Source organism: Elaeis guineensis, chromosome 11 (assembly GCF_000442705.2).
Source record: "Elaeis guineensis isolate ETL-2024a chromosome 11, EG11, whole genome shotgun sequence".
Classification (NCBI taxonomy): Eukaryota; Viridiplantae; Streptophyta; class Magnoliopsida; order Arecales; family Arecaceae; genus Elaeis; species Elaeis guineensis.
The window spans coordinates 88714028-88728029 of NC_026003.2; positions in this window are offsets into that span (position 1 = coordinate 88714028).

Consider the following 14002-nt stretch of genomic DNA (forward strand, 5'->3'; position numbering starts at 1 on the left):
CTCTTTTTATAACAAATACACCACTTTCATCATTTATCATTATTTCTCTCCCTTTTTGACATCATCAAAAAGAATAACTAGGAGAATAAGATTTTCATGGTGTTAGGTCATGTATCAAGGGAATGGAGCATCCATTCATCCATCCAAAAAAAAGAAATGATAATAGACATTCATTCATCTAAAACGACATGATAATAAATATTCATTCATGCAAAGAGACATGAGTTAAATGGAAACAACCTTATTCATTTACACCAAAAGAGATGTTACAAGAGTCATAATGAGCATAAAGCTCTCATATATCCAATCTACAAAATATAACTAAGTAATCTAATACAAAATGATAAAGTCAGAGAGACTGGACATCGAGCATGGAATCAAGATAGATAACACAGGATCAGCCTCATCCTTGATCTAAGGGTCTGGTCTAAGATGAAGAAGCAGGAGGATGAAAAGCAATGGGCTGTACGAATGCAAGCTCAATAGATGTAGAGGACCTAGACTGAAGCTAAGTCCTAATACCATCTAACTGGGATAGGATACCCCTCACAGTAAGTCTGAGTCCATCCAGATCAGCTATCACAAAATTTTTGGAGTCTCTGATATCTGTCCTAATCATCTCGAGAGAAAAGCGAAGCTGTAAGTGAAGTTTGTCTATCTCTTGAGCCAGATCATCCATCTGTGGTGCAGAAGAAGTCGATGTACCCTCGCCAGTAGAGAGAGAATCTACTATCTGTCTGATCTCTCTCTCTCCAAATTAAAGTCCTGCCACTGAATCTCAGAAAGGAGCTCTCCACACCCACCAATCTGATACTCAAGTTTGATAGAAGCTCCATCAATGAGAAAATATATGGCATAATGGATGAATCCAATGATGGAGCAGATAAGGCACTCGAAGAGGTAGGGTGAAACTGCTGTGGCTGCTGCTGTACCTGCTGTAGAATCTGCTCCTGGTACAGCTGAAATTGATGGAGCTGCTGCAGAATCTGATCCCAAAACTACTACTGCTGGACTGATAAGATCCCTGCTACCCTCTCGGCAAGCTATCCCATATCAACAGCCCCCAAGCTAAAAGTAGGCATGGTACAGTTTGATGGGGATACTCTGACTGAGGGTCCTGCCTCAGATTTTGAAACATGATGATTAGCTGAACTCAACCTGGGCAAGGGAGAAGATGGACTGTCCCCCTCAGCATGCTTCTCCTCCTCATCACTCTCCTCTTCAACAGTTGTAGCTCGATCCTTGGCCCACCAGCCATTAACTCTCACAAAATTCATACACCTATGAGAGTGGTTGTTGTAAGTGTTAGTATATGATAGTCTACAAATAATCTCTCCCTCAAAACTGACTCCTGACTCTCTAAAAATAACATTAAGGGCCATACCATAGGGCAAGGGAGCCTTGGACCTGTTCAAGGCTTCCCTCATGACATCCATCATCAAGAAGAAAAGGTTCAGGGGAGTCTCTGAAACTATATGGTGCATGAGATAAATATCTCTCTTTGTCATCAAATCATATCTTCTCCCTCTGAGAAAGAAAGTCCTAGACACCATGTGGTGGAGTAGCCTCATCTCCATACTAAGATCTTTGACCTCAATCTTCAAGAGCCCTTCCACATCATCTCTCCCTGGTATGGATCTAAATCCAATCTCCTTTTTGGATAGCTCATCTAGGTAGCTACCCTCATAAGGCATCCGAAGGAATCTTCTTAGCCTTGGAGCATTTAGGATAATCTGAACTCCCTTGATAGTAGACTTTAAAACACCCTCAGTGAAAACCAAATTAGAGTAAAACTCTTTCACCAAATCAATATACACTGGTTCGGACAAGCTTGAAAAAGATTTTTAACTTTGTTTAATCAGCTTATCTCCTATTGAAAAACCATCATGCCTTAAAAATTTGAAGTCAACATTTCTACCCAAGGTAACTTTCCTTGCAGATAATGAAATCTTACTTGGTGTCACTGATGAGGAAGCTTGGGTCAGCTTATGTGCTGCCTTTTTTCTTCTTTCTTCTGCTTCTACGGATCTCACCGACTTCCTTCTTTGTGGCATTCTCATTTTGGGGGCCATGTCCCAAGAAGAGGGTGGAGAAGGATGCGGATTGAAGTGAAACTAAGTGGAGAAGATGATTTTTAGAAAGTTTCTCACGGATTTGAGGGTTAGGGTTTAGAATTTGGAGAAATCAGGAAAATAAGCCATGAGAGCAGTAAACTTGGGGAAAGTAGAACTCGATTTTGAGAGATTTTGGGATTTTTGGGAGATATAGGATAAGATTCCTAGGTTGGAATGAGAGAGAGAAGAAGAGTCTTTGGATTTGAGATGTCCCGAAACCCTTTTTAATGGAACAGGGTTCAGGTCGGCTCACTTAAAGAGAGCCTACCCACACGAATGGGATGCCCCATCCAGGGTTGCATCAGGCGATGGAGAAATTATTTAGAAAAGAAAAAAATTCAAACTAAAAAATTTAAAATTGATCATATCAAGTTGAGAGGGTCATTAGGAGTCTAGATAAATTTTGATATAATTTTTGATTGAATATTTCCATAAAAAAAATTGAAGAAGATATCTGAATAGCATTGATGATTTTTAATTATCTTGAAAAATTCTCAAAAAATGATAGATGACTCCCAAAATTAAGATAATGAAGTCAAGAGATTTTAGATAGATTTTGAGAGTGAAAATATGATTGGAGTTCAAGCAGAAGGATCTAAAATGCCTAATTCTCTTCTAATTTCACAAAATTTACTTTCATTAAGTCCTTTGATGAAAATATCAGCTAATTAATTTTTAATATTTATGTATTTAAGTGTAATGTCATTATTTTGAACATGTTCTCTTATGAAATAATGTCTAATTTTAATATATTTTGATCTAGAGTGTTGAATTAGATTTTAGATCAAATTAATGGCACTAGTATTATCACATTTTATGGAGATATTTTTAAGTTCAATACCAAAATCTATGAGCTGTTGCTTAATCCACAGGATTTGAGTACAGCAACTTTCAGCTGTAATGTATTAGGCCTCGACCGTAGACAAAGCCACTAAATTTTACTTCTTACTAAATCAGGAGATTAAGTTTACTCCTAAAAATTGATAAGTTTCACTAATACTTTTTCTATCAAATTTGCATCCAGCAAAGTCTGTATCTGAGTAACCTATTAAGTCCATAGAAGATTGTTTTGAAAACTAAAGACCTAGGTTTTGTGTTCCTTTTAAGTATCTAAAGATCTTTTTAACAGTATTTAAGTAAGATTCCTTAGGATTTGATTGATATCTAGTACACATGCATACATTAAATATTATATCAGGTCTACTAGCAGTTAGATATAATAAAGAGCCTATCATGCCTCTATAGAGCTTTGAATCAATATTTTTACCATGCTCATCTTTTTCTAATTTATAGGAAGGGATCATAGGTGTACTTATAGTTTTTGAGCTCTTCATTCTAAATTTATTTAATAATTCTCTTGTGTACTTACTTTGGATGATGGAGATCCTTTCTTTCATTTGTTTAATCTGAAGTTCGAGGAAGAAATTGAGTTCTCCTATCATACTCATCTCGAACTCCCCTGTATGAGCTTGGCAAACTCTTAGCATAGATCTTCATTAGTAGATCCAAATATAATATCATCAACATATATTTATATAACAAAAATTCTTTTGTTCTTTCTTTTTATAAAAAGAGTAGTATCAACCTTTCTTCTTGAAAATCTATTTTCTAATAAAAACTTACTTAATCTTTCATACCAAGCTCTAGAAACTTGTTTTAACCCATATAAAGCTTTGTTTAACCTAAATATATGATCTGAAAGTTTATGATTTTCAAAATCAAGAGGTTGTTCTACATATAATGCTTCAGTAATATATCCATTTAGAAAAATACTCTTGACATCCATTTGAAACAATTTAAAATTCATAAAGCAAGTAAAAGCAAGTAGCATTCTTATGGCTTCTAATCTAGTAACAGGAGCAAATATTTCATCAAAATTAATTTTTTTTGTTGATTATATCTTTTAGCAACTAATCTTGCTTTATTTCTTATTACATTTCTATCTTCATCTAATTTATTTCTATATATCCATTTAGTTCCTGTTATAGGATGATTTTTAGGTCTAGCAACTAATGTCCATACATTATTTCTTTCAAATTGATTTAACTCTTCTTGTATGGCCATTATCCAGTTATGATCTTTTTCAGCTTCATCTATTATTTTAGGTTCTAGATGTGAAACAAAAGCTACATAGTTGCAAACATCTCTAAGTGAGAATCTAGTTCTTACTCCTTGTGTTGAATCACCAATTATTAATTCTCTAAGGTGATTATGGACATACCTCCATTCTCTTAGGAGATTACCTGTGTCTGGAGATTGTTCTTAAATATTTTGATCATTGATTCTTTCATCCTCTTATTTTTCATCCATCTGATCTTTATTTTATTCATTTGAATCATTGAGGATAAGCACTTTCATTCCATCTTCTATGATACCTGCATCATCAGCACCCTTTCTCTTTCTTGATGAAAGATTATTAGTTTTATCAAAGATAACATGAATTGACTCTTTCACTACTAGTATTCTTTTATTAAATACTCTAAAGGCTTTGCTAGAAGTAGAGTAGCCAAGAAAGATAGCTTCATCAGATTTAGCATCAAATTTACCTAGACTGTCTTTGTCATTATTCAAAACAAAATATTGACAACCAAAAATATAAAAGTAACCTATATTAGGTTTTCTATCCTTTCATAATTCATAAGGTATTTTCTTTAAAATTGATCTTATTAAGGCACGATTTAGAATGTAATATGCTGTGTTAATTACTTCTGTCCAAAGGTACTTTGGGAGCTTGCTTTCACATAGCATGGTATGGGCCATCTCTTCTAGGATTTTATTTTATTTTTCAACAACTTCATTTTGTTGAGGTGTTCTAAGTGCTGAAAAGTTATGATTTATACCTTTTTCGTCATAAAATTTTTCAAAATCTTTATTTTCAAATTGAGTACCATGATCACTTCGAATAGAAATAATTAGCAAATCTTTTTTATTTAAAACTTTTCAACAAAATTTAAAAAATACTGAAAATACTTCATCCTTAAAAGCTAAAAATAAAACTCAAGTAAAATATGAAAAATCATCAATGATTATAAAATCATATCTTTTTCATCCTAGACTAGTTGTTCTTGTAGGGCTAAATAAATTCATATGCAAGAGTTCTAGCGGTTTAGAAGTTGAAATAATATTTTTAAAGTAAAATATGAAAAATCATCAATGATTATAAAATCATATCTTTTTCATCCTAGACTAGTTGTTCTTGTAGGGCTAAATAAATTCATATGCAAGAGTTCTAGCGGTTTAGAAGTTGAAATAATATTTTTAAATTTAAAAGAAACTCTTGTTTGTTTATCTAATTGACATACATCACAAATTTTATCTTTATCAAAATTAATTTTTGGCAAACCAATAACTAAATCTTTTTTAATGATTTTGAAAAATGTGTGCATACTAATATGTACAAGTCTACGGTGCCAAAGCCAACTAGTCTCATTAATTTTGGCATTCATAGCCATAAGACATTGCATGCTTTGTAAAAAGAGATTGTCCAAATCAACCATGTATACATTGCCATGCCTATGTCCAATAAATCTAGTGCTAACATCAGTGGGACTAGTTACAATGCATATAGATGATTCAAAAACTACTTTATAATCTTTATTACATAATTAACTAATACTTAAAAGATTATGCTTAAGACCATCTATAAGTAAAATATTTTCAATGCAAGTGGAGGGAGTGATACCAATATTACCGATATCGATGATCTTCCCTTTGCCATTATCTCTAAAGGTGATCATCCCTCCATTTTTAGCTTTCAATATGATGAATTGAGATTCATCACCAGTCATGTGTCTTGAGCATCCACTATCAAGATATCACTTTCATTTTGTTGCTTGGGGTGCAAGACACATCTGCACATATGAAATCAAATTTTAACCTTAGGTACCCAAGCTAACTTGGATCCTTTGGGGTTAGTCACAATGGTTCCTTTTGGAACCCATATTTTTTTAACACTTCTATTATCAAAATTATTTGATAAACATGTATAAGCTTTGTGCCCTACCTTGCTCGTGGGAAAATTCAATGCAGGGGTAAAATGATAATTTTAAAGCTTTTTCAAAATTATGATTTTACAACGAAAAGATATTAATTAATCTAATTAATTAACATGAATTTACCCTATACTAGGATCTAAATATGATATATAGCATGCATTTATTTAAATTTGAAATTCAAATTCGAACAGTAAACACTTTACTGTAATGTATTCAGAACACAATACCTTTGTGCGGGTGGTAGATTGCCGTAATCTGATCACCATCAAGAGAGTCTGATCATCGCAATACAGCCACACAGTGTGTCTGACCTCTGCGAATCATCCACATGAAGCTCCCGATCTGATTGACTCCTCACGAGTGCTAGCTCGTTGTAGAGTCTTTTTGACGGTGGATGCTGATTGAACTCTTTCGATCGATGTCTATCGATTCTTTGGATGCTCCAGATCATCAACAGACATATTTGAGAGGATGTTGAAGATCTCTCTAAGATTTTGTGGGCTCACGACACTCGTAGCTCACTTTCTCACTTCCCGAACCCCAGGCTAAAACTCTAGGGAACTCACCGAAAACCTTGGACCCACTTTTCTTTGTTTTCTTTCTTTTTCTCTTGGAAGGATATGAACTTCCTTCTCATGCACAAGACTTCTCACGCCCCAAAATTTTTCTCCAAAAACTTCTTCTTGCACGCCCCACTCTTCTCTTCCTTTTATAACAACGTCAAACGTCTTATCCAAAAGAAAGGATAAAGATGAGTAATTACACATTTGAATTCAAATCAAATTTTGAATTCAAATGGACACCAACTCATCCCTTATCCACTAAAGGCGTGAGGCGTGGCTTAAATTGTGCATGGAGTGATTTTATGAGAAACCTTTTCTCATGCAATAAATAGGGCATAAAAAAAGGGATAAGGTGCAAAGATTGATTGCCCATTCAAATTCAAACTTTATTTTGAATTTGAATGACCAACCAATTATTTTTATCCATCCATTTGGTGCATTAAAGTGAGGTGTGGAGAGGGCTTGAAGTGAGAAAAAAATTCATGAATCCAAATGGGTGCAATGGAAGTGAGGTGGCGCATGGAGATTGGGTCAAGGTGGTTTAATTATTTAAACCAACCTAATTGAACCAAATAAGTTAGGTCCAATTAGACTAATTTAAACCTAACTAAATTAAGCTTAATTAAGCCCAATAAAATCCTAATCAAATCAAGAATTGATTAAGTCCAACCCCTGATCAAATCAGGGACCAAACCATCTCGACGATTAGGTCAACTCTTAACCTAATCGGGTCAAACCCAACTGAATCCAATTCAATTGGACTTGATCCAAAAATAATTACTCAATCAAATTGAGTTAATTAGTGATCAAATTATTAATTAAATCTCTCATAAATATTGAGTCCAAATTCGATGGGTAATCGAGCATCAGAATTCATCGATATGTAACCCTGATCGAAGAGTCCCAAACCAGTGGGACTCTTGATCCCGGTACCCAAAATATGTGGAACTCATGATCAGAGAATCCTGATTCTCGATCACTGAGTCACAAATATGTAGGATTCTACATCAGCCATCAGATCAGATAAGAACCTCTAATGTGTGTGACCCCGCAGGTTCGAACCTAAGCCGGTAGCACAGGAACCAATTCCTGTACTAATCGAAGTGACCATCTAGCAATGGTACCCGATGACTGGATAGGTCGAATGGTCGCAATCGCAACACTCAGAACCTACGTGAATATGGTTACTGTATAATTCATCCTTTTGACCTCTGTGTTTAGGATGACTCAGGATTAAACTGTCAACCCTGATCAGATCATCTGAATCGTGCTCTACTCAAACAGTCCTGTGACTCCTCACAAAGACTACCCTGGCCAAAATTTTGCTAAATTGAAACACGACTGTACACAGCTCCTAAACTGGAGTGGTCAATCCCATCTTGACACATGCACCAACAAGTCAAGTACGTGACTACACCCAACAGCCTTCCGTCACTGAATTAAAAATTCAGGTAGTCCAGTGCCTAAGTGCAGTGAGTTGCTTGCAAGTCACTATGGCGGTCTCAGGTCGGAGGGATATTTATACCCATATTTCATCGGAGCAAATCTTGACAGCAAAAATAGCTCCGAAGTCGGTCACGTTCAGTGCAGATGTACCCTTACATCTCATCTATATGCCATACCAGTGTCTCCACACTCATTGGTTAAGAGGACAATCAACCTATATGGCACACAACGACCTATGCTTGATAAACATTGTCGTCCTTAGTAACAATGTATAATTTGGTCGTAAACAGATTTAAGGACTAAACGACAAATCCTCTTTTGTCGAGTCTAAATAGTCCTTAGGACTTCACCACAATATAAGAGTTCATTAGAAGATGAAATATTTTGTGATGAAAAATACTAAAATAATTTTTATTAATTCATAATTTATGTACAAATATAAAAATGAGCACAACCGTCAACAGGCTGATGATTGACTTTAGAATACTATTCCCAATAATCTTCCACTTGGCCTAAAGCCAATCGGTGCAGTATCTAATATCCATCTTCGACTTGTAGTTGTCGAACTCCTTCACCACAATGGCTTTAATGAATAGGTCAGCCAGGTTCTCCTTCCCGTCGATCTTCTGAAGATCGACGTCATCTCGATCCATAATTTTCTGGATGAGATGGTAGCGGTGCAGAATATGCTTCGTCTGCTGGTGTGCCTTTGGTTCCTTCGCCTGAGCAATGGCTCTAGAGCTGTCACAGTAGAGCAGAACTGGACCAACAAGGGAGGGTGCTACTTCAAGCTCGGTGATGAATTTCCTCAGCCACACCGCTTCTTTGGCAGCATCTGATGCAGCGACATACTCCGCCTCGCAAACTGAATCAGCCACTGTGTGTTGCTTGAAACTCTTCCAACAGATAGCCCCACCATTAAGGATAAAAATAAATCTCGACACACTTTTGCTGTCATCGTGATCAGACTGAAAACTAAAGTCTGTAAACCCTATAAGTCTCAAGTCCGATTCACCATAAACAAGCCACTGGTCCTTAGTATTTCTTAAATACTTCAGGATGATTTTAACAACCTTCCAGTGATTCTCCCCTGGATCAGATTGGTATCTACTCACTACCCCTAGTGAGTATGCCACATCTGGTCGTATACATGTCATGACGTACATGATAGATCCCACTGCCGAAGCATATGGAATCCTACCCATATGCTCTCTTAAGGTGTTGTCGGACAATCCCTCTTCGAGAGAGAAATTCCATGGCCTATCAGAAGATAGCCTTTCTTGGAATTCTCTATGCTGAACCTCTTCAGCATAGTATCAATGTACGTGGATTGAGATAAACCAAGCAACCTTTTAGATCTATCCCTATAGATCCTCATCCCTAGGATGTAAGAAGCTTCTCCCAGATCCTTCATGGAGAACTGTGACGACAGCCAAATCTTTATTCCCTGTAATGCAGGGACATCATTCTCGATTAAGAGAATATCATCCACATACAATACAAGAAATACTACTAGTGGACCATTAGCCCACTTATAAATGCATGGCTCTTCTCCGTTCTTAACGAAGCCATACGTCTTGATCATCTTATCAAAACGTATGTTCCAACTCCGTGATGCCTGCTTAAGTCCATAAATGAACCTCTGTAGCCTGCACACCTTAGACTCATCTGTGGATGTGAATCCTTCAGGTTGTATCATATACACTTAGACTCATCTGTGGATGTGAATTCTTCAGGTTGTATCATATACACCTCTTCACCCAGCTCTCCATTTACGAAAGCTGTCTTTACATCCATCTACCAGATTTCATAATCCAGATGGGCAGCTATCGCAAGCATAATCCGAATGGATTTGAACATTGCCACAGGAGAAAATATCTCGTCATAGTTTATACCATAATGTTGACGATATCCCTTGGCAACCAGACGGGCTTTATAGGTTTCCACCTTTCCGTCTGTGCTTCTCTTCCTCTTGAAGACCCACTTACACCCTATGGGTTTTACTCCTTCGAGTGGGTCAACCAATGTCCACACATCGTTGACCTTTATGGACTCCATTTCGGATTTCATGGCCTCCAGCCATTTCTCAGAGTCAGATCTCTGCATTGCATCCATGTAGGTGATCGGATCCTCATCATTTTCATCAAGTTCGATAGGATCACCGTCCCAGACCAAAAAACCATAGTATCTGTCCGGTTGACGTGGTACTCTACCAGATCGCCTTAAGGGTGCTTGAACAATGGGCTCCAGATCTGATCTAACCAAATCCGGTTCAAGTTCAGCAACTTGTGTCGGTTTTTTCACCTGTCGAACTTCGTCAAGTTCGACCTTAGAGGCAACAGTCCCTTCACCAAGAAACTCCTTTTCCAAAAAGATTGCCTTAAGGCTGACAAACACTTTTTGCTCATCAGCTAGGTAGAAGTAATACCCTTTGGTCTCTTTTGGGTACCCTATAAAATTACACTTGTCAGACCTAGGTCCAAGCTTGTCCATAATTAAACGATTAACATAAGCCGAACACCCCTAAACCCTAAGGTGCGAGAGTACTGGCTTATGTCCTATCCATATCTCATATGGCATTTTGGTTACAGACTTACTCGAAACTCTATTTAGAAGGTAACAAGCCGATTCGAGCGTATATCCCCAGAGGGAGATCGGCAGACCAGCAAATCCCATTATGGATCGAACCATGTCCAACAAGGTCCGATTCCTCCTTTCAAATACACCATTATGTTGTGGTGTTCCAGGAGGAGTCCATTGAGAGAGAATCTCATTCTCTCCAAGATATGTCAGAAAATCATTGGAAAGGTATTCACCTTCTCGATCAGATCGAAGAGTTTTAATACACTTTTCAGTTTGTTTTTCTACCTTATTTCGGAATAGTTTGAACATTTCAAACGACTCTGACTTATGCTTCATTAAATAGACATACCCATACCTCGATAGGTCATCTGTGAAGGTTATGAAGTAGAAATATCCATCTCTTGCACTTGAGCTCATGGATCTACATACATCAGAATGTACCAAACCCAAGAGTTCACTGGCTCGCTCACCTTTTTCAGTAAAAGGTGACTTGATCATTTTACCAAGAAGACATGACTCACAGGTTGGAAGTGATTCACAATCACCTAATTCAAGAATTTTTTTTGAGCCAACATGTTTATCCTGTTCTTATTGATATGTCCTAGCCTACAGTGCCAAAGGTAGACTTCTGACACATTATCTATTCTAGGGCATTTACCGGAGGTTTGAACCACATTAACAGGTTGTGATAGAAAGTAAATTCTATTATTAAGTTGTCCAACAAATATTATAACACCATTCAAAATGATATTATAAATATTTTTTTTAATTAAAAATTGATAACCGTTCATGGCCAAAAGGCCTACAGAAATAATATTTAATAAAAAGCTTGGACAATAGTGACATTCACTCAGAATTATGTTTCGAGAATTGATTACAAGGTTCATGATTCCTAATGCTAGAATTGAAACTTTGCTTCCATCTCCAACGTTCAGGAATCTCTCGCCTTCATCAAATCTCCTACTAACCTGCAGACCCTGCATTGAATTGCAAATATGATAAGGGCTTCTGGTATCCAATACCCGGCAGTAGTATCACAAATGAAAAAGTTGCAAAGTGTTATCATATAAGTACCTTGCTTCTTCTTCGGCCTGTTCGGGTCCAAGGAAGCAATGTATCGAGGACAGTTCCTCTTCCAGTGCCCCTGCTTCTTGCAAAAGAAGCACTCCACCTAGCTCTGATCGGGCTTGCGCTTCTTGGTCTGATCCTGTGCAGATGTCCCAGCATGCAGCTGCACCTTCTTATTCTTCTTCTTTTTGTTCTTCTTCCCTTTCTTAAAGGGTCGACGACAAGAAGAAGACCCTCCCACAACATTCACTAACTCCTTATGGAGCTGGTGATCCTTCTCAAAGTTCTGCAGCAACCCCAACAAGCCGTGGTAGTTCACTGCAGGCTTTGTCATTCGAAAATGAGTAAGGAAGGGAAGGAAAGACTTGGGCAGAGAATTAAGGATCACATCCTTACCAAGCTGTTCGTGCAGGGGAAAGCTCAGTTTACTTAGGCGCTCAATCATTTCGATTATGTACAGTATATGATCAGTGACTGAGGCTCCATCCCTCATCCGAGCATTGAAAATGGCACAATTAGTTTTGTGCCTTTCAACATCGTCAGGCGTGCCAAAAGAGTCGTTCAACATTTGAAGCATCTCCTGTGGCTGGGTGTTCTCGAACCTGTGACTGAACTCATCATTTATTACCGCCAGCATAATGCACCGAACGGTAGTGCGATCATTGAGCCACTTCTGATAAGTGTCTCGGACCGTCCCTCTAACGTTCAGGACTGGCTCCTCAGGTGCCGGATCTGTTACTATATAAAGGATCCGCTCATGCTCAAGGATGATTTTTAATTTTCGATACCAGCTATCGAAATTAGGTCCCATGAGCTTGTCATTATCTAATAATGATCGGAGGGACAGGGTAGTGGCCATAGCTGCATAAAGAAAAACCAGACCTATATTAGTACATAAATTATTAATACTAAAGACTTGAACTTTAGTCAAAAGTTTCTCCCAGTATTTTTACGAATTGGTAGCCTCAACCTCCAATTCGAGGAATTACTTTAATTCCTTAGTGGGTACTAGAATTCACACAAACTACACACGAGCCCAACTTTGGTTGGTCAACCCATGTGCATCTATGGGTAGGTTCATAACCAGTTGTTTCTCTAAACAACTTCTAGTAATTAATTTTGCCCCGAAACCTAATCAGTAGGCTTTGGCCTCCACTGAAAAAATCTGGTTAGGTCCAACCATTAACATGATTTGATTTGGTGAATCAGACCAATAAATGATCAAGTCCGACTTTGGTCGGCCAACCTAACCACCATCAGAAAGACTCAAACTAAATTATCATACTATGAATGATAATTCTATTAGTCAATAAGCACCAGGCCTTTGGGCCTCCAATGATTATTAAACTAATGGACTCATTATCACTCACTTAATGGGAGGCTATGACTTAGTTATCAATATAACTTAATCATTTTTAGGGACCTAATAATTTTTGAGAATTTTATTAAAGGATAGATGAGAAGAAAATATTCAGTCAATTTCAATCCTCCCACTGACTTCACCAAGTCAGATTAAAAAAAGATTTAATTAAAGCTGGCATTAGGAGCACCTAAATCAGTCAAACTGATTTACCTAATGACATGGGTGAGCCCTAATCACCAAGTGATCTAATCAAAACCTAATTCACCAGGTTAGCCAGGTAAGTGAGATCAGTGGTGGGGATAAGCCATTAACTCATCAGAGATCGAATCACTGTGAGTAGCTCCCGCTTAAAAACCACTGGTCAAAATGCCAAACTTACCTTAGACACCAACCAGTTCATTAGTTTTAATTTAATCAACTTATTAAATAGGATTCCACCGTGTAGCCATGAATTAAGTCCATCTTGGTCTAGTTAAAGACATGGACCCTTTCAACTACAACTATTGGAGTTGAGTCTAGAGTATCCTTGACCTAATCTAATTCAACTTTTGATTAGATTTGACCAATTACTCTAATTTAATCTATTTTTTTAAGCTAACCTTAGGTCTAACCCAATTATGGACCTAATCTATCTAACCCATTGACCCACAAGTTTATGCAATTGTTTTAGGTCTTAATTCACAATTCTAGACCTACTAGACAACACTTAATTCTTTTAATTAAGTATTTGGGCTGATGGGTCAGGGTTTGACATTTCGAAAATAATTTTCAAATTTGAAAAGTTTTATTTTTTGTTCACCAAATATGTTGACTCATTTCACAAATAGATCAGCATATTTCATAAATAGCAATCCTATTGCTAATTACATA